The 22267-nt window shown below is 40.6% G+C and overlaps 1 protein-coding gene across 11 annotated transcripts in view; it reads left to right on the plus strand.

Annotated features, from left to right (window-relative positions):
- Positions 1–22267, plus strand: part of Zfp148 (zinc finger protein 148) — a 123129-nt gene that overhangs the window by 14850 nt on the left and 86012 nt on the right. The window contains exon 1 of one of the 11 annotated variants that reach the window (XM_006522101.4): positions 3330–4934. The exons of 9 other annotated variants lie outside the window; for them this stretch is intronic. The gene's annotated coding sequence lies outside the window, so the exon portion shown is untranslated. Of the gene's footprint in view, positions 1–3329; positions 4935–22267 lie in introns of those variants that run through there. One more of the 11 variants, NM_001358569.1, reaches the window with a different exon arrangement.

The raw sequence follows: 22267 nt of genomic DNA on the forward strand, positions 1-22267 counted from the left end.
GCAGTGGTGGCACACACCTTTAATCCCAGCACTTGGGAGGCAGAGGCAAGCAGATTTCTGAGTTCGAGGCCAGCCTGGTCTACAGAGTGAGTTCCAGGACAGCCAGAGCTACACAGAGAAACCCTGTCTTGGGGGGTGGGGTAGGGGACAAAACAAAACAAAAAACCAAGACACGTCTTTAGATGTATGCCAAAGACTTGAGTGGAGGGCCAAGGGCCTGGTATATAGAACCTGCCTTTTCTCTGGATAGACAAATCACCAGAATGCATGAAGCTTACTTAGTGGACTAAGATGGAAATAGTGGATGTAGGAGTTGAATTGAGTTAACTTTAGGAAGCATGGGTACTTTATTCTGAAGCTGGAGGTAACAGATGGATGAAGGAAAACGCAGCATTTAGAATGTGTAAAGAGGATTACAGGTGCCAAAGGTATGATCTGAGACTTTTATGGAAGGACTTGAGTATTTGAGTGGGATTAAGCATTTAAGTATGGAAATGCTTTAGATTAGTTGATGGGATGAATAGTTATATTTAGAATAAATAATGGAAGATTCAATGGCTTTCTGCTGCTGTTCTTAGTACCCAGTGTGTAAGTGTGGAGGAAGTAGGTGAGAACATACGCACTGAGGAGACAAACAGTGAGTGTGGTAGAAGACAGTGGCCTTCTGAGGAGAGTAGCACAGAAGGACAGCTAGTCATAGTGGGTGGGGCGTAAGTGAAGCTAAATGCCAGGAAAAAGGGGTAAAGCAAGGCACGATGGAACCAATACTCAGTAAATTGAGACAAGAAAACTTGAGAGTTCAAAACCAGCCCAAGCTACATCATAAGATCCTGTTTCAAAAAGATGAGAGGTGTGTGTGTATATAGGTGTATGTGTGTATGTACACACACCTATATATGGTTGTGGCTAAGAAAAGAGAATCTTTGAAGTCATAAAGCACACTGAGTTGATGGGTTGTTTGTGTGTGTGTGTGTGTGTGTGTGTGTGTGTGTGTAGCTGATGTGGGGTATCTTTAGGAAATGAGGAAGGTACTGAAGAAAGTTTTTATTTATTTATTTATTTACTTATTTATTTACTTATTTATTTATTTATTATATGTAAGTATACTGTAGCTGTCTTCAGACACACCAGAAGAGGGAGTCAGATCTTGTTACCGATGGTTGTGAGTCACCATGTGGTTGCTGGGATTTGAACTCTGGACCTTCGGAAGAGCAGTCGGGTACTCTTACCCACTGAGCCATCTCACCAGCCCCTGAAGAAAGTTTTTGAGCATATTGTTGAGTTCGTTGAGAATAATGGCTAATGGGGCTGGAGGGATGGCTCAGTGGTTAAGAGCACTGACTGCTCTTCCAGGTCCTGCGTTCAAAATCCCAGCAACCACATGGTGGCTCACAACCATCCCTAATGAGATCTGATGCCCTCTTCTGGGGTGTCTGAAGACAACTACAGTGTACTTAGATAATAAATAAATCTTGAGAGAGAGAGAGAGGGAGGGGGAGGGGGAGAGGGGAGGGGGAGGGAGAGGGGGAGTGAATGAATAATGGCTAATCTACAACAAAGCAGAATTGAAGTCATTGGAGGAACTACTCCAGAGATTGGTGGATGGTGCAGAGGGATGAAGTGCATAGTGGAAACTCCCAGCAATCCTTTAGTGATGGAGTAGTAATAGGAGAAGCAGAGAGACTTTTTATCGGACTGAAGGAGTAGGAGAATGAGGCTTTAGACATTAGAAAAGCAGTTTATGCAGGAAAGGGTGAGTTTAAGAAGAGGAAGTGGTCACTGGAGTCTGGTCAAGAGGTGAAAAGTCTCATTGTGTCTGAGGTATGGGGTTGAGAGAATCAGATTTGTTATAGACACCAGTTCTTTGATTTTTCTGTACAAAGTAACATTTGTAGAATCTTAACCCTTCATATGTAATATTCAGATAAACTTATTTGAAAGATATGTGGATTAAAAAGGAAACATTATAAATGAAGTAGAAGTATATCAAAGATGAGAGGAAAGGCTTGTAATTGTTGACTGTATAGCATGGACCAGGGCTTCCCCCCGTTTTTTTTTTTCTTTCTTGAGGGATGGGCAGTAATAGTCTAGGCTGTCCTTGAACTTGCTACTGATTCTCCTGCCTCTACCTCTCAAGTGCTAGGCCTACAGGTTTGTGTAGCACATGTGGTTTTATGTGGTACTTGGGTCAAACCCAGGGTTTGGTACATGCTAGGGATGCACTTTAGCTACTGAGCCACACTCCCAGTCAGAATATAGACAAGTTGATAGATAAGTCAGTAGAAGCTAGATAGCTCAGTGCTTCTCAGCCTGTGTGTTATGGTTCTTCCCGCAAACTTCTACCTCCAACAATAGTTATATTAGCAATTCATAACGGCAACAAAATTACAGTTATGAAGTAACAATGAAGATAAATGTTATGGTTGAGGGTCATCACAACATGAGGAGCTGTGTTAAAGGGTCACAAGGGTCACAGCGTTAGGGAGGCTGAGAACCACTGGGTTAAATGCATAGACAGGAAGTGAACGAGGAGGTCAGAGAGGAGCGAGGAGGGGAAACAATGTAGAGAAGATGTGCTAACCGAGAAAAACTACTGTATATAATGAGACCCAGGGTGGACGCAGCAGGAAAGGGACAGACATCCTGCTGAGGAACTTAAAATGTCCCGTTGGTATGTCATGCCTTTTTTTCCTCACTTTCAATCTTTGTTATTTTATTTTTTTAGCTTTTAAATAAGAGTCACAATCTTATTTTTCACTAAGCTGGCCTGAAACTGTAATTCTTGAGTCTCAGACCCGTCCTTTTCTCCTCAGTGGCTGGGGCTATGTGCATTCCATACTTATGCCATATACTTTCTATTTTAGATTTGTTTGTTTACTTTATATATATGTGAGTACACTGTTGCTGTCTTCAGACACAGCAGAGGAGGGCATCAGATCCCATTACTGATGGTTGTGAGCCACCATGTGGTTGCTGGGAATTGAACTCAGGACCTCTAGAAGAGCAGTCAGTGCTCTTCACTGTCGAGCCATCTCTCCAGCCCTGCCAGACATATACTTTCTTAGTTTTGGGAGTTTGCTTCCCATTTATTACCAATGTATAGATGCCTCCCCACACAATTCTAAATAGGTTTTCTTGGCTTGTTTCTATTTCTTTAAATTTATTTATTTATTTATTTATTTATTTATTTATTTATTTATTTATGAGGCAGGGTTTCTTTGTGTTGTCCTGGCTGTCCTGGAACTCACTCTGTAGACCAGGCTGGCCTTGAACTCAGAAATCCGCCTGCCTCTGCTTCCCAAGTGCTGTGATCAAAGGTGTGCGCCACCACGCTTGGCTTTCTTTAAATTTTTGATAATTTTGTACACATATATTCTAGTCTTATCTGTTGAACATCTTTAAGGCATTGACCTACTAATCCTAAAGACAAAATATAGTTTAAATGGAAACTTTGCCACCAAAAAAGAAATAAGTCCTTTATCTTCTATATACTTACCATAATTAATGATATTTAAGACCAACACCAGGCCTCTTATTTGCTTGGATCTCTGCTTCCAAACTTAGCCTGCCTAGCCCTGTAATAGTACTCATTTTTCTCTGTGTAGCCCTGACTGTCTTGGAACTCACTCTGTAGACCAGGCTGGCCTCGAACTCAGAAATCCGCCTGCCTCTGCCTCCCAAGTGCTGGAATTAAAGGCATTTGCCACCACTGCCCGGCTTTGTCACCTTTTCTTTTATACTATCAAGGATTTAATTTTTTTAGAAAGTATTTATTAGCATATGTGTGCGTTGCATATTGAGGTTAGAGGGTAACTGACCCCACATTGCTGTGGGTTTGGGGGATGAGTGGTTCAGAGGACTTCTTACAAGTTCTTGCCTGTGGAGCCTTGCACTCACAGAAATCCGCTTGCCTCTCTGCTTTCCTAGTGCTGGGATTAAAAGTGCATGCCACTGTCACTAGTTTAGAAAGCATTTTTAGAGATTTATGTTAAGTTGTTGAGGGCAGGATTGGAGATAAAGTGATTGGAGATACAACTCAGAGGTGGAGTACTTGTCTCGCATTCCTGCTGGAGGTTGGAGTCTAGCCCGGGTACTGTAAAAAGGAGAAACAAGGGCTGGGCCAGACCTAGGAAATGGAGTTATAAAAAAGACTCCTGGAATAGTTTCACAGAATGTGAAATAATAACTTTGAGAGGATGATGGAACAACGTGGAGAGTCTATGATTATTTGGCAGGAGCTGGTACAAAATATAAAAGTTAAATTTGGTGAAATTTTTAAAGGAAACTTGTCAGGTAAATTTCAAAAAAATAAGTGGAAAGATGGGCTGCAGAAAAATTCCTTGAGGAAAAAATACAGTTCTTATGTTGAAACCAGAGGGAGGGAAGACTGAAATGAGAAAGTGAAGGGATAGAGAAGTGAGAGGAAGAGGGAGGAATGAAGTTATTGGAAGGTTTCTTCCTATTTAAGGCAGTGTTCTGCCAGGTGCCTGGTACCTCCTGATGACAGCTCAGTTTCTAAGGGTGCAGGTTTTTACCAAAGTTCCTGAAGCCACACATTTTTCATTTTAGACACCCAGGAATAGGGAGTCCTAAAGTTTCTTGGGTTGGAGCTCTGGACAGGTTGGGGAGCCTGGCCTAACAGAGCGGACCGGCCAAGGCAAACCGAGCTTTGGGCCTGCGGGACCCACGCGCCTGCGGCCAAGGAAGGCCCCTTGGCGTAGATCGAGGGAGTGAGAGAGCCGGGAGGCGGAGCCTTTTGTGTGCAGCGCGTGCGCCCGAGGCCTCGCTGCTGCTTCCGGATCGGCGGTGCGCGCTGGCCCAGACTGCCAGGGTGCCCCGGTACAGTGTCTGTTCCAGTGGGGCCGCTGGGGGCCAGGGGCTGCTACTCCTCCTGTTCGCTGCCCTGTGCTTACAGCTTTATGGTTCGTGAGAAGGTCAGGCTAGAACTTGGTCTACAAGACAACTTTGTTTAAAACGTAGACTTATGCAGAGAGTGTGCCACAGTCCTTATGTTGGTTGTGCTGGTAAAACCTGCGAGGTTAGTGGTGAGAACTCTCCCGAGGGCTTTCCAGGGGTAGACTGTGAAGCAAACTTTGTTCTCCACACAGCAAAGTACTTTTTTACAGTGACAGAGAATGGCTGCATATATAATAGACTCAAAATTAAAGTTAGGGAATACATATTGGAAGCCCTCCACTCCTGCGTTTGTTTGTCTTTTATGTAATGATTATGCCTTGTTCAGTTTCTCATTTAAAACTTAAAAAAATTAGGCATGATTTTAAAAAGACTTACTAATTTGTGGTGAACAATGGTAAAAGCACTACATAGATTTGAAATTTCAAGTGTGTTAAATGTTATTTTAAATAAGTTATACAGGATTTTAGAACTCATAAATCTAAAAATATGTTAGCAATTGCCTTTTGGGTGTCCGAGGCAGACCTCAGTTTTTCTGAATTTCTGGATAGCATTATCAGCATGGTATGAGTGTAGAACCTCCCCGTGAGTGAGTGCATAGTGTTTGAGATTACCAGTGTGTTCACAGCTGGGAATAGACCGGGTCTCTTCTTCCCAGTCTGCTGACCTATCCAAGAATAGACTAATGAAACTGGCTATTTATTTGTTTGGAGGGAAATATGGCCGAATTGGTTTTATAGTAAGCATTAAAAAGCTAAGAAAAATGAATGTGGCAATGTTTAGTTTATTGTTGAAATGTATAAACTTAAGAGTAATTTATTTGCATGGAATTTCTTTGGCCTTTGAAAAAACAACAAAGGCTTGAATATTCCTCAGTGTTGATTCCTTTTATGGGATTTGTGCTGCATTTGAATTTGATTAAATAGATCGATGGAGATACTTGGCATTTAACTGGGTGGATGTGTTTTTCATGTGGATATTTTCAGTGGTTACAAGTAACTTGAAAGCTTAGCCTTTTCAGAAATGCCAAGGAGAAAAGGAATTATGTTAATAGTAATCTCAGTTAAAAACCTTCCTGCCTGGCCATTACACAGGGCCGTGGTGCTAGAACTCAGGGGGCTTGAGCAGGAGGATCACCACTTCTAGGTAAGTGTAGGCTTGATAGCCAGACTGTCTCCAAACAAGAAAAACAGGAAAACCTTTGGCCCTCCTTATGGGGGATGCTTAACAAGGCACAGATAGAAATGTTTATGACTCTCTCCCACAGCTTTGAACAATACCAAGTTTAAATTTTATATGTGTATGGGCGTTTTGCCTGCATGAATGTGTACCAGAGGCCAGGGTGTCAGACCCTCTGGAACTGGAGTTATAGCTGATTGCGAGCTGCCATGTGGGTGTTGGGGATTGAACCTGGGTCTTCTGGTAGAGCGGCAGCTGTTCTTACCTGTGGAACCATGTCTCCACTCTCTCTCCAACAACTTGATGTGCTCTTAAACTATTTGGTTAGTGGCCTTTTTGTTTTGTTTTGGAGATTGGGTTTCTCTGTAGCCTTGGCTGTTCTGGAACTTGCTGTGTAGACCAGGCTGATCTCAACTCTGCCTCCTTAGTGCTGGGGTTTAAGACCTGTGTCACCACTGCCTAGCTATATTTTAATTTGCTTACTTTATTGGAAAAATTATTTTGGAATTTTAGGAGTGGAGTTGGATGTAACATAAATTGGATGTATACATATTATATTCATATATAATATATGTTATATATCTTGTATGTTATATATGTAGTATACATTGTATTATATATACATAATATGTTATGCCTCATGTAATATGTATATTATATGTAATAAAGGTATTATATGGTTTAATATATTACACATATTAAATATTTAATATATTATTATTATTTTAATTTTTAATTTTTAAGACAGGGGTTTCTTTGTGTAGCCTTGACTGTCCTGGAACTAACTCAGTAGACCAGATTGGCCTTGAACTCAGAGAGATCCTCTTGCCTCTACCTCCCAAGGGTGGATTAAAAGGTATGTGCCACCAATGTCTGGCTCATAAATTGTATATTTAGTGAATTGTTTTCATATTATGTAAGCAGTGTATTGTTAGAGGAAGAAGTATCAATAGGCTTCTCTTTATGTTAAATCCTCTCCATGGTGATGCTGTTTAAAAATACTCTCAACCAAATCAAACCAAATCAAACCAAACCAAACCAAACCAAATCAAACCAAACCAAACCAAACCAAACCAAACCAAACACACTTACACGCACGCACAGAGAGTAAAAGGGCAAAATACAAGTTATTAGCTAAGCCTGCTGAAAATCATTTTGTATTTCTTTATTTTTAAAGTTTAATTATTGTGTAAATGTACATGATGTGTGTGTGGGGTCTGAGGACAGCTTTGTGGAGTCAGTCCTCTCCTGCCTGGTTAGAAGGGGTTGAGTTTAGGCTGTTGGGGTTTACAGGAAATGCCTTTACCCACTGAGCCCAGAAATCATTCTATAGAATCACGTTGATTTTTCAGAATTGAAATGCATGTTAGCAAAGAAAAACAAGAGAAACTCTTGTTAATACTTTGGTTTATAGATGAAATGGCTTTCTTACATTTTTATTAATGTTGTAGACAAATTTAAATAGAGGAAAGAAAGCAAAGTCTTAGAAACTCTACAATTAGCAGTTGTTGGCCATTCTTGTTTCATCTAGACTTCCACCTATTCTGTTTCCTGCCTCTTCCTTATGTATTTCTTTAAGATTTTCTTTACTTGTGTGCATATGTGCATCTTGGGAGTATGTGCACATGCTTGTGTGTGAGCAGAGGCTGGAAGACTGTGTCAGACCCTTTAGAGCTGGAGTTGGCAGGCATTTGTGTTATTACATAGATGCTGGGATCTGAACTCCAGCTCTCGTGGGCTTTGTAGCAAACACTTAACTGCTGACTCATCTCCTACCTTTCCTCTCAGTATTTTGTTTATTTACTTGAAAGAGAAGAGGGTAGAGGGAGAGAATGTATGTGTGTGTATATCTGTCTGTCTATGTCCATGCGTGCATGCACCCATTGCCCTGGCTTACCTGTTGAGGTCAAATGACAGCTTGTAGGAGTTCAATCTTGCCCTCTACCTACCATGTGGGTTCCGAGGAGCAAAGTCTCAGGCCCCTAGGGTTGGCAGCAAGTGCATTTTACTTGCCAAACCTGCTGGCCCCACAACTCTTGCTATTTTTAGGATAACTTTATTTTGAAAAAATTATAGGAAGTGGCTATGCAACAGGGTGTGGTGGTTCACACCTGTAATTCCAGCCGGCAGGAAAACAAACATATTTCTCTGACTTTGAGGGCAGCCTCGTTTATATAGTAATATCCAGGCCAGGTAGGGCTACAAAATCAGACTCTGTCTCAAAAATAAAACAAAACCAGAAAGACTGCTGTGCTTCCTTCATGATGTAAGTTACCAAACCCAGAAATCGACAGTGGGACTTTCCCCTTAATAAGAATACTAAGTTTGTAGTTTTATTTGTTTGTTTAAAATTTTTTTAGACCTACACTGCTTGTGTATGTATAATTTTGTGCCGTTTTTTCTCATGTAGAAAGGTATGTAGTCACTACATTGAAGATATAAAACTTGAGTCACAACAAAGGCCACCCCTCTTGCCACACCCTAAGATTGTCCCTTCACAATGTGGCTCCCTGACTCCTGGCATCCTGCCCCCCTAGCTCTGTGGGTTCCATTTCCTTGGTATGTAGTGTAAGTTAAAGAAAGACACTTGGTGTAACCTTTCCCCAGTGAGAGCTTGTTTGTGGTGTATGTGTGTGTGTGTCCGTGCTGAGGCCAGAGGGAGGACTAGCATTCTTGTTGCTCTTTGTCCCATTTCAGTGAGACAGGGTCTCCTGCTGAACCTGCAGCAAGGCTAGCGGCCTGCAGTCCTTTCTTCACCCCTCACAGGGCCCGGATTACAGAACACCTGGCTTTTTATGTGAACTCTGGAGATTTGAACTCAGGTCTTTGTGTTTACAGAGCCAGTGCCCTTATCTACTGAGCCATCCCTGAGCCCTGAGGGATGTTTAGTGTTTTCCATTGTAAACCAAGGGCTAGTGCAAATTTGTACAGGCAATATGAGGATTTTCTTAAAAAAAGATTTATTTATTATATGTAAGTACACTGTAGCTGTCTTCAAACACATCAGAAGAGGGAGTCAGATCTCGTTAAGGATGGTTGTGAGCCACCATGTGGTTGCTGGGATTTGAATTCAGGACCTTTGGAAGAGCAGTCAGTGCTCTTAACCGCTGAGCCATCTCCCCAGCCCCCAAAATATGAGGATTTTATGTAAATAAAAGCTCCCCCCTTTTCTGAAATAGGTGTTCAATGGCAAAATTGCTGAGTTGTGTGCTAAGTGTGTATTTAGTTACTTGCTGTGATGGCTAATGGTTTTAATCATCTTTTTATGTTTTTATTCTCTTCAGATTTTTTGTGTGTGTGTGTGTGAAATGCTTGATATCTTTTGTTGCATCAGGATAATTTGCTTATTTGCTATTGAGTTTTGAGAATTCTTTATAGAATAGTTTCTACTTAAGACCTTTTGTTTGTTTTGTTTTTGTTTTTGGAGACTGGGTTTCTCTATGTAGCCCTGGAACTTATAGACCAAGCTGACCTTGAACTCTTAGAGACTCACCTGAACGCCTGGCTTAAAGGTGCAAGTCACCACCTGTCTATTTAAGACTTTTGTTAGATGAGCTTTACGGATACTTTCTTTAAGTCTATAAGCAGAGTAGACTGCTTTTAAAAATGATCTTAGAAATGTCATCTTGACAAGGTCTTTAATTTGGGTATCAGATCTGATTTATTTTCATTCATGGAGGGTAGCACACCTCTGGTGCCAAGGTCTGTAGTCCTTTGCTTCAGTTCTCAAGAAGTTCTTTGTATCATATTTAAATTCATGATCCCTTCTGACTTTGAGACATGGTTGTATGGCTTAGAGGTTGGTTTTGTTTGGCTTCTAGGTGTCTAGTCACAACACCTTAGTTCCTCAGTTATCCTTTCTCAGTCGAACTGTTTTTGCTTCTTTGTCAAAATCTGTTGCAATGTGTGTGTTCATGTTGGAGCTCTGATCTGCTCAGTGATCTGTGTGTCCTCTGTCTTCAGGACCTTGCTTACGGTGTGCTCCTGAAGGCTGGCAGGGCTCCTGGTACTTTGTTCTGGGTCAAGACTATTGCAGCTTCTCTGGCACTTTTGCCTTTTCATATAAAGTTTAGAATTTCATAATATGTGTGAACAATACCTCGACAAGAGCTTGGTAGGAATTCATTAAGCTCGGTTTAGCATAGATTGCTTTATTATGTAGACTTTTAATCCGTGACCAGGAGCTTTATAGAAATTTTACCAAGTTTGTGGTTCAGTTTGGGATGAATTTACTTTTTTATGTAGACTTTCTTTTTTGTTTTTGTTTTGTTGTTGTTGTTTGTTTGTTTGTTTTTGAGACAGGACTTTGATATTTGGCCCTGGCTGGCCAGGAACTTAATCAGTAGATCTGCCTGCCTTTGCCTCTGGGGGTGGGCTGGAATTAATGGACTGCATCACCACTGCCCTAGCCTATTATGTTAGCGATTCCTGGTTATTTAGATCTATCATTTTTGAAACACATTCTAAGAACCATTGAGTTTTCCTTAAACATATTTGAAGTATTTTTAACATACCATTTAATTCATATACTATAAACAGAGTGATAAAGTTTTTAGAATAACACAGAGCTATGTGGCCATCACTGTAATCAAGTTTAGAATATGTAGCATATAAAATATTTAGAATATTTTCACTATCTTAAAAAGAAACCACCCTTATTTCTGCTTCCTCTTAGTGCCTGGAAATCTACTTCTAGGAGTTTGTCTGTTTTGAACATTATCTATCTATCTATCTATCTATCTATCTATCTATCTATCTATCTATCTAAAATCTACTTCTAGGAGTTTGTTTTGAACATTATCTATCTATCTATCTATCTATCTATCTATCTATCTATCTATCTATCCATCCATCCATCCATCCATCCATCCATCCATCCATCTATCTATCTAGAAGTTGCTGTTACTCTTTCTGCTTCTAGGGATTTGTCTGCCTTGAACATTCTGTCTGTCTGTCTGTTTCTCTCTCTCTCTCTCTCTCTCTCTCTGTAGTCCTGGCTGTCCTGGAACTCACTCTGTAGGCCAGGCTGCACTCAAACTAAGAGATCTTCTGCCTCTCTAGTGCTGGGATTAAAGGCGTGCCACCACTGCCTGGTTGTTTTGAACATTTTAATGGAATCATAAAGTGAATGGATTTCTGTGCCCTGTTTATTATGCTCTTACATGATGTAGGAAATGTCATTAGTTGATTCATTTTTAATGGGTTAGTAGTAACCTATATGAACATACATTTTGTCTATTATCTGATCAGCACTTGGGTTGTTTAGACTTAGGTATTATGAATAATTCTATTTTGAATATATGTGCCTTTTTTTTTTAAGTCTATATCCATTTTTTAAAGTAATTTTTTTTCTTTTTGTGTATGCTGTGTGTGTATGTGCATATTTCATGCTAGTGGGCACATTTGTGGGCTTAGACTCAAGGTTAATATCTGGGATTTTTCTGATTATTCTTCCACCGTAATGTTTGAGGCAAGTTCTCTTAGTCAGATCCAGAGCTCACTAGTGGCATTAGTGAGCTTGCTCTGGGACCCTGTCTCTAGTTGTGGGTTTTGAGGCTGAATTACAAGTGAGCCACCACTCATTTACTCTGGTGGGTTCTGGGGATCTGAGCTCTGTAAGCACTTTGACTACTGAGCTATGCTCCCCATTGTTACCTCTGTAATCCAGGCTAGACCTGGACTCAAGAGATTAAGGGATCCACCACCACACGATGCAGGAAAGTCTTTTTGGTTTTTTGTTTTTTTTAATGGAGACTCTACAGGTTCTCTACAACTACATCCCAAACCCTTGTTTTTGGTGTAAGCCTTCACTTTCAGTTCTCTTGTGTATATGTCTAACAGTAGAATTGCTGAGTATAGCTCTTCAGCGATGTTCATTCAGTTATGAAACTGTAGACTTTTCCAAAGAGGCTTTACTATTTTAATTTTCCATCAGCAGTGTATGAGCTCTTCAGTTTTCCTGTATCTTGCCAATATCACCTGAACCACACCCCCATCACCCATCCCTTGCTCCTTGCTGTATAGTTCAGATTGAATTCAGTTTAAGATCTTATTCCAGCTTCTCTAGTGCTGGGGTCACAGGGACTTACAGACTGGTGTCAGCCATTTTGATTATAGCATTCTTTGTGGGCCGTGAAGTTTAATGATGTGATACTGTAAAATGTGTGTTTGGTCTTTATCTATTTCCTGGCATGTAACTCCTGAAATGCTTGGAATCTCTAATGAGTTTCTTTTGTATTTATTGAGTGTAGTGAGGTTATAACCTCCTAGCTAGCTTGAGGTGGGGACTGGTCATAGGAGAAATCTAGGTATGATTTGGGGGTTCCAAGGAAGGGAAGAACAACGGTTGAAAAGATTTATTCTTGGACAGTGGTATAGTTTATTCTTACTTAGTGAGACCCTATTTTGAATCCCAGAGAATTGAGTTTGGGGAACTATGTGGAGGAAGACCCTACTGCATATTGTGCTGGAGAGAGCTCGTAAGCAAGGCCATTCTTTCCCTCTTCCTTGTGCATATGTGTCTCATTTGAGGTTTAATCACTGTCTTTGAATGCCTTTTGTAGTAAGTCAATGATTCTGTTTTTCTGAGTTCTGTGAAAAGCTCCAGAAAATTAATTGAACCAGAGTGGGGTTCATGGAACCCTGATTAATAGCAGGCTAGTCACTAGACAACAAACCTGGGGTTACATAGATGACATTTAAGGCAAAGCAGCTTATCTCTAGATTTGAGTTGATTTAAAGGTCAGTTTCTTAGAGTTTCTATTGCTATGATGAAACACCATGACCAACATCAACTTGGGGAAGAAAGGACTCTAGGTTACACTCTTTCAACAGGGAAGTCAGGGCAGGAACTCAAGTCAGGAACTGAAACGAGACTTCGGAGGAATGTTGCTTACTGGCTTGCTCCTCACAGCTTGCTCAGCCTGCTTTCTTATATCATCTTGGACCAACTGCCAAGAGGGGCACCCTCCCACATCAGTCATTAATCAAGATAGTACCCTCACAAACTTGTCCCACAGGCTAATCTTATGGAGTCATTTTCCTCAATTAATTAAGATTCCCTTTTCCTAGATATGTTTAGGTTTGTGTCAAGTTGACAGAAACCAACCAGCACAGATGCCCAGCTAGTATCTGTTGCAGAACTTAGAGAGATCCCTCCTTGTACTTGGTGACTGGGGGTCAGAGTCTTTGTGTGTTCTGGATCTCACGCCACGGCTTGCACATATTTCACCTGAACGTTTTTTTTTTTTTTTTCACTTTCTTGATGGCATCTTTGAAGTGCAGTGCTTAAGATTTAAAAAAATCCATAGTATAAGATCTATGCTTTCAAAATTACATTTAGAGTATGAAATTAACTAGAAGCAGTGTTGTAAAGCAGAGTCTAGAAGCTTTTCAGTTTTAAGCACTGAAATTTTAGATCTGTGCAGCATAGCTCCTTGTTTTTACTTCCTCGTCCCCTGTCAGCCTGCGTGCATACTGCCTTTCTCCTGTGGTTGCTTTAGATCCCTCATATGGTGGAATCACACACTGTCTGACCATCTGTGACTGACTTAGTTTACTTAGCATTTTGTTCTCAGTGTTTATTCATCCTGAATCTTCCTTTTAAAGTGTTGAATGTTTCCTTGTGTGTCTCTACACAACACCATTCATTCATTCATTCATTCATTCATTCATTCAGTGGGCACACATATGCTATACTCACACATAGAGGTCAGACACAACTTGTAGGAATGGCTCTTCTTTTTCTCTGTGGGCTCCAGGAATGGAGCTCAGCTTGTCAGGCTTGGTGGCTGCTGCCTGTACCTGCTATCCCGTTTTGAGAACTGGTCCATATCATAAATATTTTCCTTATCCATTATTTGTTGGTGTTCATTTTGTTTGTTTCCATATTTTGGTTTTTGTGAAGAATGTCGTAAATACCTGTTTGGGATCTAATTTCAGTTCTTTTGAATAAATAAGTCCCACCTACAGTCGGGTTACTGTCTTTGAAGAGTTCTATAAGCTTCCCTCAGTGGCTCTTACCATTTTGTATTCTCATTAGTAGGGCACGGTGTTTCCAATTTTTTGTATTCTCTCAACATTTACATGACCCTTTTGATCATGGCCACCCTAATAGGTGTAAGGTAATTATAGTTGGGTGTGTTTTTTTTTTTTTCTTTAAAGTTAAGTTTCTCTAGTGACTATAGTTTCCATGTTTTTTTAAAAAAAATGTTCTGTGTATGTCTGTACATATGCATGTGTATATACATGTGCATATGTGCACATACACCTAGGAGGGCCAGAAGAGGGAGATGAATTCTGTGGGTCTGGAGTTACAGTTGTGAGTTGCCCAGTGTGGGTGCTGGGGGCCAAAGGAAGAGCAGGATACACTGTTGGTGCTGAGCCATCTCACCAGTGTGCCCCCCCCCCCAGCCCCTTTTGTTGTTGTTTTTTTCAAGATAGGGTTTCTCCATGTAGCCTTGGCTGTCCTGGAATTAGCTCTGTAGACCTGCTGGTGGCCTGGTCACAGAGATGCACTTGCCTCTGCCCCCAGTGCTGTGATTAAAGGAGTGTACCACTACCTGGCCCCTTCATTTTTTTTAATGTATGCGTGTGTATGTTTGTATGTTTGCAGGTGCTTGGGTAAGCTAGAGGGCAGTCTGCCGTGTCATCCTCAGAAACACCATCTGTTTCCTTTTGGATAGGATCTCTCTTTTGGCTTGCAGCTCACCTACTGGGTTAGAACCAGTATCCTTCTGCCTTGCCTTCCCATGCTGGACTTAGAAGCACCTGAGTCTCCAGTATACTTACTGGATTCTGAAACTTGAAGTCAGGTCTTCATGCTTACAAGGCAAGTTCTTTGCTGACTAAGCTATCTTGTGGTACTCTTCCCATATTTCTGTTGTCTTTTGGCTATTGCTTTTGGAGAACCATCTGTTTAGGACCTTAGTCCTTTCTTTTGATGCTGGAAGTTAAGCTGAGCTTAACTTGGACATGCCATCCTTTTGCTTTGCTACTAAGCCATACTCCTAGCTTGCCTACTTTAGTTTTGTTTTAATCATGTATCTATGGGAGTTTCTTCTGTAGTTTGAATGTCTCCCTTATCAGTTGTGGTTTGCACATCTTTTGCTGCTTTCAGCAAGGCACCTTTTCACTGGATTGATTTCTTTGCTGGATTGTAGAATCCTTTCCGTGTGATGTAGTTTCACTTTTCTAGTTTTTGTTGCATGTGTACCTTTGGGGTCATGTCCAAGAAATTATTGGTGTGTCATGAAGGTTTCCTCATCCCTTTTCCCCTAGGAGACTGTGATGGTTTCAGATCTTCCATATTTAAGCCTCTAAGGGGGTGGTGGTAGTGACAGGCAGGCATGCTGGGGAGTAACTCTAAAGCCTTGTCACCAAGCTGCAGGGTTTTGTGTATTAGTTGCATTGAATCTGTGGATGAATTTGGTCAAGTATTCATCTTAACAGTACTAAGGTTTCTGATCTACAAATGCCAGATATCTGTTTTGATCTTTCCTAATTTCTTTCAATCAGTTTTTGTAATTTTAGGACCTGTTTGTTAACTTTATAAAAGTAGGAAATTTCTATACTTTTTGATGGTACATTAGTGACTTTTCTAGAGCATGCCACCTGGAGCTGTATGCCTTTTACTTAATTTCTTGCTTAATCATTCTAAATTATTCTATAACATTGTCTCTAGAAGTAGCAAGCGCAGACATGTTTGTCTTGTTTCTGCTCTTAGAAGCATTTACTATTTCAGCATTAATTATGATGTTAACCCTGCCTTTCTGGTAGATGGTGTTTATTAGATGGCAGTCATTTGGTCACTTTGTTCTCTTTCTTGTGTGAAAGTGTGTGTGCAGGCGAAGGTTTTATTTTATTTAAAACGTTTCCACATCTTTTGAGGTGATTGATTAAAAGTAATGATTTGACATCTAGTTCTTCATTGTTTTGGTGTTGTATATGTCCAAGTTTTCTTTTGCTGTGATAAAACACCAAGATCAAAAGCAACTTTGGCCGGAAAGGGTTTATTTCATCTTACAACTCTCAGGTCACATCCCATCACTGAGGGACGTCAGGACAGGAAGTCTAGGCAGGCCCCTGGAGGAAGAAAACTGAAGCAGAAGCCTTGGAGGAATGCTGCTTATTGTCTTGCTTTTTATGACTTGCTCACTTTGCTTTATTAAACAATTCAGAGTCACCTGCCCAGGGTGCCCTTCTCCTGTGGACTGGGCCTGCACATTAATCATCATTTGAGAAAATGCCCCATAGACTTGTGCCTACAGGCAGTCTGCATGGAGGCATGTGGGGCTGTGGGTATAGGGGAAGAGGGGGGAGGGAGAGAGCCCATGTCCGGCCAGAGTTCTTGTGCTCTGGGCAGGCAGATGCAGGAGGACTGCCGGATGCTTTCTACATTTTTTTTTTTTAATTGAGGTTCTTCTCCCCAAATCTGTGTAGGTTTGTGTCAGGTTGCCAGACCGAGCCAGCATGTTAGACTGATTTTCAGAGCTTATGCCAGCCCGACATGTTTGAAATGATTCCCTTTTGCCTGCGGTGCATCGTCCTTTTATGTGTTGGCGGGTTTTCTGGTCTCATATTTTGGTGAGAGTTTTACCTATATCCATAAGTGATATGACTTGTCTTTTCTTGTGGCATCTTTGTCTTGTTTCAATTTCAGTAGCACTAAACTGTGTTTGTTTTGTTTGTTTGTTTGTTTGTTTGGATATTTTCACCAGGGACTCTCAATGTAGCTCTGGCTTTCCTGGAGCTCTATGTAGACAGACTGGCCTCGAACTCACTGAATCTTTCCCTCTTTGTTTTGCTAAAAATAAGTGAAAATTTGGTTTCAATTCCTTAGTTAACTATTAGGTAGAAGTAACTAGTGAATCCATTTTAGTTTGGCATTTCTTTGAGGAGAGGCTCCTCATGAGTCCAATTTTCTTTAATGGTTGTATAATCACTTTCCTCTTGATTGAGTTTTGGTAGCATTCTTAGAGCCTAGGGTCAAATTTAAGAGCATAAAATTGTTTGCAATATTCCCTTATCTTTTAAATTCAGGGCCTGTATTGATAATGTCATTTTATTCTTGATATTGTTTGTAAACTCCCTTTCTGTTAGTTTTATAGAGAGTTGAGGGCTGTGTGTGTGTGTGTGCGTGTGCGTCGTTCTGTCTGTCTGTATAACAGGTTTAAAGGTAGCCAAGGCTAATCTTGAACTCTTTTGGGGCCTTAATCTGCCTTTAGGCCTTCAACTAGCTGAGGATGACAAACATCTGACCCTCTGCCTCCATCTCTGTGGTGTTGGGGTTGCAGGTGTGTGCTCCCACATCTGGTTTGTGGGGTGCTGAGGATGGAACATTGGGCTTTGTACATGCTAGGTCAGCCCTCTAGGGCTGTCTGGCTTATAAATAGATATTTTCTTTTCTATTTCATTTATTTCTGCTCTACTTGTTTAAAGTTCATTTTACCTTTATAGTTATGTGAGTGTGAGCGCACATGTTTGTATGTGTACGTGCGTGTACAGAACCAGAGGTCACCATTGGGTATCTTATTCTAATCTAAAAATCTTTATTATTTTTGTTTTTTTCTAAGATTTAAAAAACATTTATGTATACTTTATCTGCATATATACCTGCATACCAGAAGAGAGCATCAGAACCTATTTTATAGATGGTTGTAAGCCACCATGTGGTTGGTTGCTGGGAATTGAACTCTGGAATACCAGCCAGTGCTCGTAGCTGCTGAGCTATCTTTGCAGCTCCTTCCCCCAAGATATATTTTGCCACTTTAAATTATGTATATGCATGTGTGTCTGTGTGAGAGTATGTCACACAAGTACAGATGCCTATGAAGGCCTAAGCACTTACAGTTGTGAGCCCCCTAAGGTGGGTGCTAGGAACTGAATTTCAATGCTCTGCAAGAGCAGTGTGTGCTCTTAACTGCTGAGCCAACACTCTAAGTTGTTATTTATTTGTGTATTTATTTATGTATTTATATGTGTATCACTCACATTCAACACTACTAGGTTAAGAACAACTTTTAGGAGTCAGTCCTCTGCTTTGGCTGTGTGGGTCTCAGGGATTACACTCAGATGCTCAGGACACACTTGTGGCAGGCATCTTTACTAGCCAAGCCATCTCACTGGTCTGTCACTTCATTCATTCACCCATTCATATATTTATATATCCATCCATTTATTGTTATGGCTCTAAGATTTTTAGAATTTATTATTTTATGTATATGGGTGTTTTTGCCTGCATATTAGTTTGTGCACTGCTTGTTTGAGGGGGGCAGAAGAAGGCATCCAATCTCTCTGGAAGTGGAGTTACAGATGGTTGTGAGCTGCTGTGTGAGTGCTGGGAATTAAACCTTGCGTGGTCCTCTGTAAGAGCAACATATGCTCTTAATGTCTGAGCCATCTCTCCAGCCCTAAGGTTTGTTTATTTATTTATGTGGTTTATTTTATTTGAATGAATGTTTTGCCTGCATATGAGTACCATGTGAGTATACCTGGTATCTGCAGAAGTTGGTCTTGAATACCCTGGACTGGAGATATGAATGATTTGGGCTACTGTGCGTGTGTTGGGAATTGATGCATGTGCGTGAACCTGAGCACTGTGCAAGGCAGCAAGCATTTTACTTATGAACTGTCTCTCCAGCCCTCTAAGGTTTATTTTTGGTTATGTGTGTGGGTATGTGCATGTGACTGTAGGCACAGGCTTCTGATCTCTAGAGTTGTAGTCAGAGGTGGCTGTGAGCCATCTGATTTAGGGAAGCGAGGTCTGGTCTTCTTTCTGCATGTGCGTACGTGCTCTTAATATTGAGCTGGACAAGGCTGCTCAATGGAGCTGTAGCTCACTGATTTGGCTAGATTGGCCACTCAATGAAGTTCAGGGATCCTCCTGTCTTCATTTCCTAAGAGTAGGATTATACACACATACCACAGTGTCTGCCTTTTTATGTGCTCTGGGGACCCAAACTTCTTGTCCCTAGCACTTTGAAAACTGAGCCAGCTTTTTTTTTTTGTGGTAGAGACACTTCAAGCTTCACCTTCTCCCCTGTGTTTGGGAAACTTATTACTTCAACTAATCTTTTTAAAAATTTATTTTTTAAAAATTTTGTATATGAGTATTTTGCTTTCATGAGTGTTTGTGTACCTCATGTGTTCTGGTGTCAGGCAAGGTTAGGAAAGGTTATCAGTTTCCCTAGAAGTCAAGTTAGGGATGATTGTAAGATACTGTGTAGGTGCTGGGACCTTAACCCCTGTCCTGTAAGAGCAGCAACTGCTTTGAACGACTGAGCCATCTCTCTGTCCCTCTTCTTCAGTCAATCACGACGAGGAGGTTTTCTAGCAATGCATAATTTCAGTTTTTTATCTTTTGAGAGCTATTTATTTTTATTTCTGAAGGATAGTTTTATTAAATATTATTCATTAGTATCTCCCTTGGAATTTGAAAAATACAATGCCACATTTATTTTTGGTCTCTGGTTTCAAGTGAGAAAATTGTGTGTGTATGTGTGTGTGTGTGTGTGTGTGTGTGTAGTGTGTAGTGTGTGTGTGTAGTGTCTGCAGAGGCCAGAAAAAAGATTCCATGTGGTCCTTTGGCAGAACATCGATCTTTCTGAACTGCTCAGCCATCTCTCTAGCTCCCAAGCCCATAAATAAGCATTCCATATTAAGTGCACCAGTTTCCTTTTTGACTGTTCATAGTTGCTTGGCTTTTTAGTCAGTCTTTTTATATAGTTAAAGCTCAACAGGACTCAGAATTCTCCTATCTCAGCCTCCCAAGTACGGAGATGATAGTTTGTACCACTGTCCGGTGCTTCCAAAGGATTCTTATTACTATATAGCTTTTGTTCATGAAGAATTGACGTTTGGATGTGAGGTACACGTGTAGATGCCAGGGATTTACATCAGATGTCTTTTATTGCTTTCCTTTTTATTTTTGAACCTTAAAAGTGTACATCCTTATTTTATGTGTATGTATGCACAGAAGCATGGCACGGCACACACGTGCAAGTCAGAGAACAACTTATGGGTGTTGGCTTTCTCTTCTGGCCACATGGGTCCTAGGGATCAAACTCAGGTCATCAGACTTGACGTCAGCTTTGTCTTTCCTTCTACATTTTTAAAAAAAGGTTTATTGTACTTGTGTGTGTATGTACATACACAAATGCCTACGGAGGCCCCTGTACCTGGAGTTAAACAGAAGGTAGTTGTAAGCTGCCCTGTGGGTACTGGGGATCAAACTTGGGTTCTGTGGAAAAGCAGTGAGCATTTAAAACTGGTAAGCCATATCTCCGGCTCTTTCACTTTATTTTTTGAGATGGGGTCTTTGATTAGGACCCAGGCATTAGTTCACTGACTGGCCAGGAAGCCTCTGGACCCTCTTGTTTCCCACAGGGCTTTTCCATCCTCAGGGTTAAATAGTAACAGTTATGGGTGTGAACCACTGCAGTTACTCTGTTTTCTGTTTGTGATAGTTGATTTTTTGATTAAAAAATATTATTTCTAGTAACAGCTCATTATTTAATTTGGTATACTGAAAATATGCATTATAGACAATATGCAGATATACTGTGGAATTACTTGTAACTGTAGAAGTTAATCTAATTTTCTTAGAGCGAAACAAGAAGTGTCTGGCATAAAAACAAAACAAACAAAAATCCCCCCAAACAAAAAAGCCAAAATCCCCAAATCTTAAACTTCCCGTCTACTGCCAAGTTCATGCACTTTCTAAAGTTTGGCTGAAAGAGAACTTTGTCAGTTAAATTCACTAAAGACAGTCTCTGCGGCCCCAGTGTGCGCGTGGCTGACTCCGTAAGAGGGAGACGAAGTACTTGCTCTGGGTTGCTTTGACTGAGAGGAAGCCCACGTTTGAACTCTCCACTTTTCTCCCTCTGTCTTCCATTTGTAGCCATGGTTTCTCTCTTGTCTGTAGTCTGTCTGTATCTGCCTTGCCTGCCTAGTGTTTGACTGTCTCATCCCTAACAAAGGGCATTGTTCTGTATTTGTTGAACATAACATGGGGAAGGAATGAGGGATATCTTACCTAAGTCTTTAACAGAGTTTTACAAGGGATTGAGTCAGTCCAAGTGTCCTAGCTGATCCAGATAGTAAATGTAGCATCATCAAGCAATCCCTGTTTCCAGCATTTGTGAGTGATGTTTGTTGTACAGGATCATTTTTCATATATTTGCTGTATTCAACAAATGATTATCATCACACACACACACACACACACACACACACACACACACACACTGTTCTCTGGGTCAGTGGCATGGAAGGGTATATAATTTAAAGCGATGCATTAGCTTGGATTGTCAAGCTGATTACATGGAAAATCCAAGGCAAGAAAGGTTGTTTGTTATGTTGTCCTTTTAAAGGCAGGTTAAAGGAGGAGGTTGAGTACACAGTAGGACAGCAGTCTTGAGTCCAAGTGACCTCAGTTCCTATTGTTAACTGAACAGTGGGGCCTAGCAAAAGTTCCTGTCTCTTTGAATACAAGAGATATTTTCATCAAATATATCACCATAAACAAGAACTTCTGAAATTAGTTGCCATTCTTTTAAAGCATTGTAAAATAAGTTCTGTAGTACTGAATTATTCCTCACATCATGCTTTTAAAACAACTAAGCTAGATATGACTGAACTATTCTGTAAATAGCTAAGACTGATCATGCTGTATTTGTTAAGTGTTTCATAATTTTAAAGTAGACTCAGGCTTCCAGAATCTGTTGTGAAGACCAGAAGCCTTCTAAGGGAAATCTCCCAACACTTGAGCCCTGCCACTTACTGGTTGTTGCTGTTGTTTGTTGTTGGTGTTTTGTTTTTAAATGAACAAAACTTCAGTCTTCTTATTTGTAAAATGTGAGTAGTAAGTAATGAATAGTAACAGTAAGGCGTCTAAATGCCTTAGCTGAAGTACCCAAGACCAGGAGTGTTTTGGGTGGTGAGAGATCTGTCTCCCCCCCCCCCCCCCCCCACCGCTCGGCATAGGTTTATTTCTTGGATGCCTGTGAGTTCCTGTGAATATTACTCAGCAAAATCTAAATACTGTTCTCTGTATTCTTGTATGTGAGATGAACATTAATAGGTTATCCTTTTTTGGTTTCAGAAAGTTAGCAGAAGCAGATAAATCATTCTTATTTGATTTTCTTGTGATAAATTGCTTAAATTTCTGCTAAAG

The sequence above is a fragment of the Mus musculus genome, chromosome 16, assembly GCF_000001635.26.
Source record: "Mus musculus strain C57BL/6J chromosome 16, GRCm38.p6 C57BL/6J".
Taxonomy (NCBI): Eukaryota; Metazoa; Chordata; class Mammalia; order Rodentia; family Muridae; genus Mus; species Mus musculus.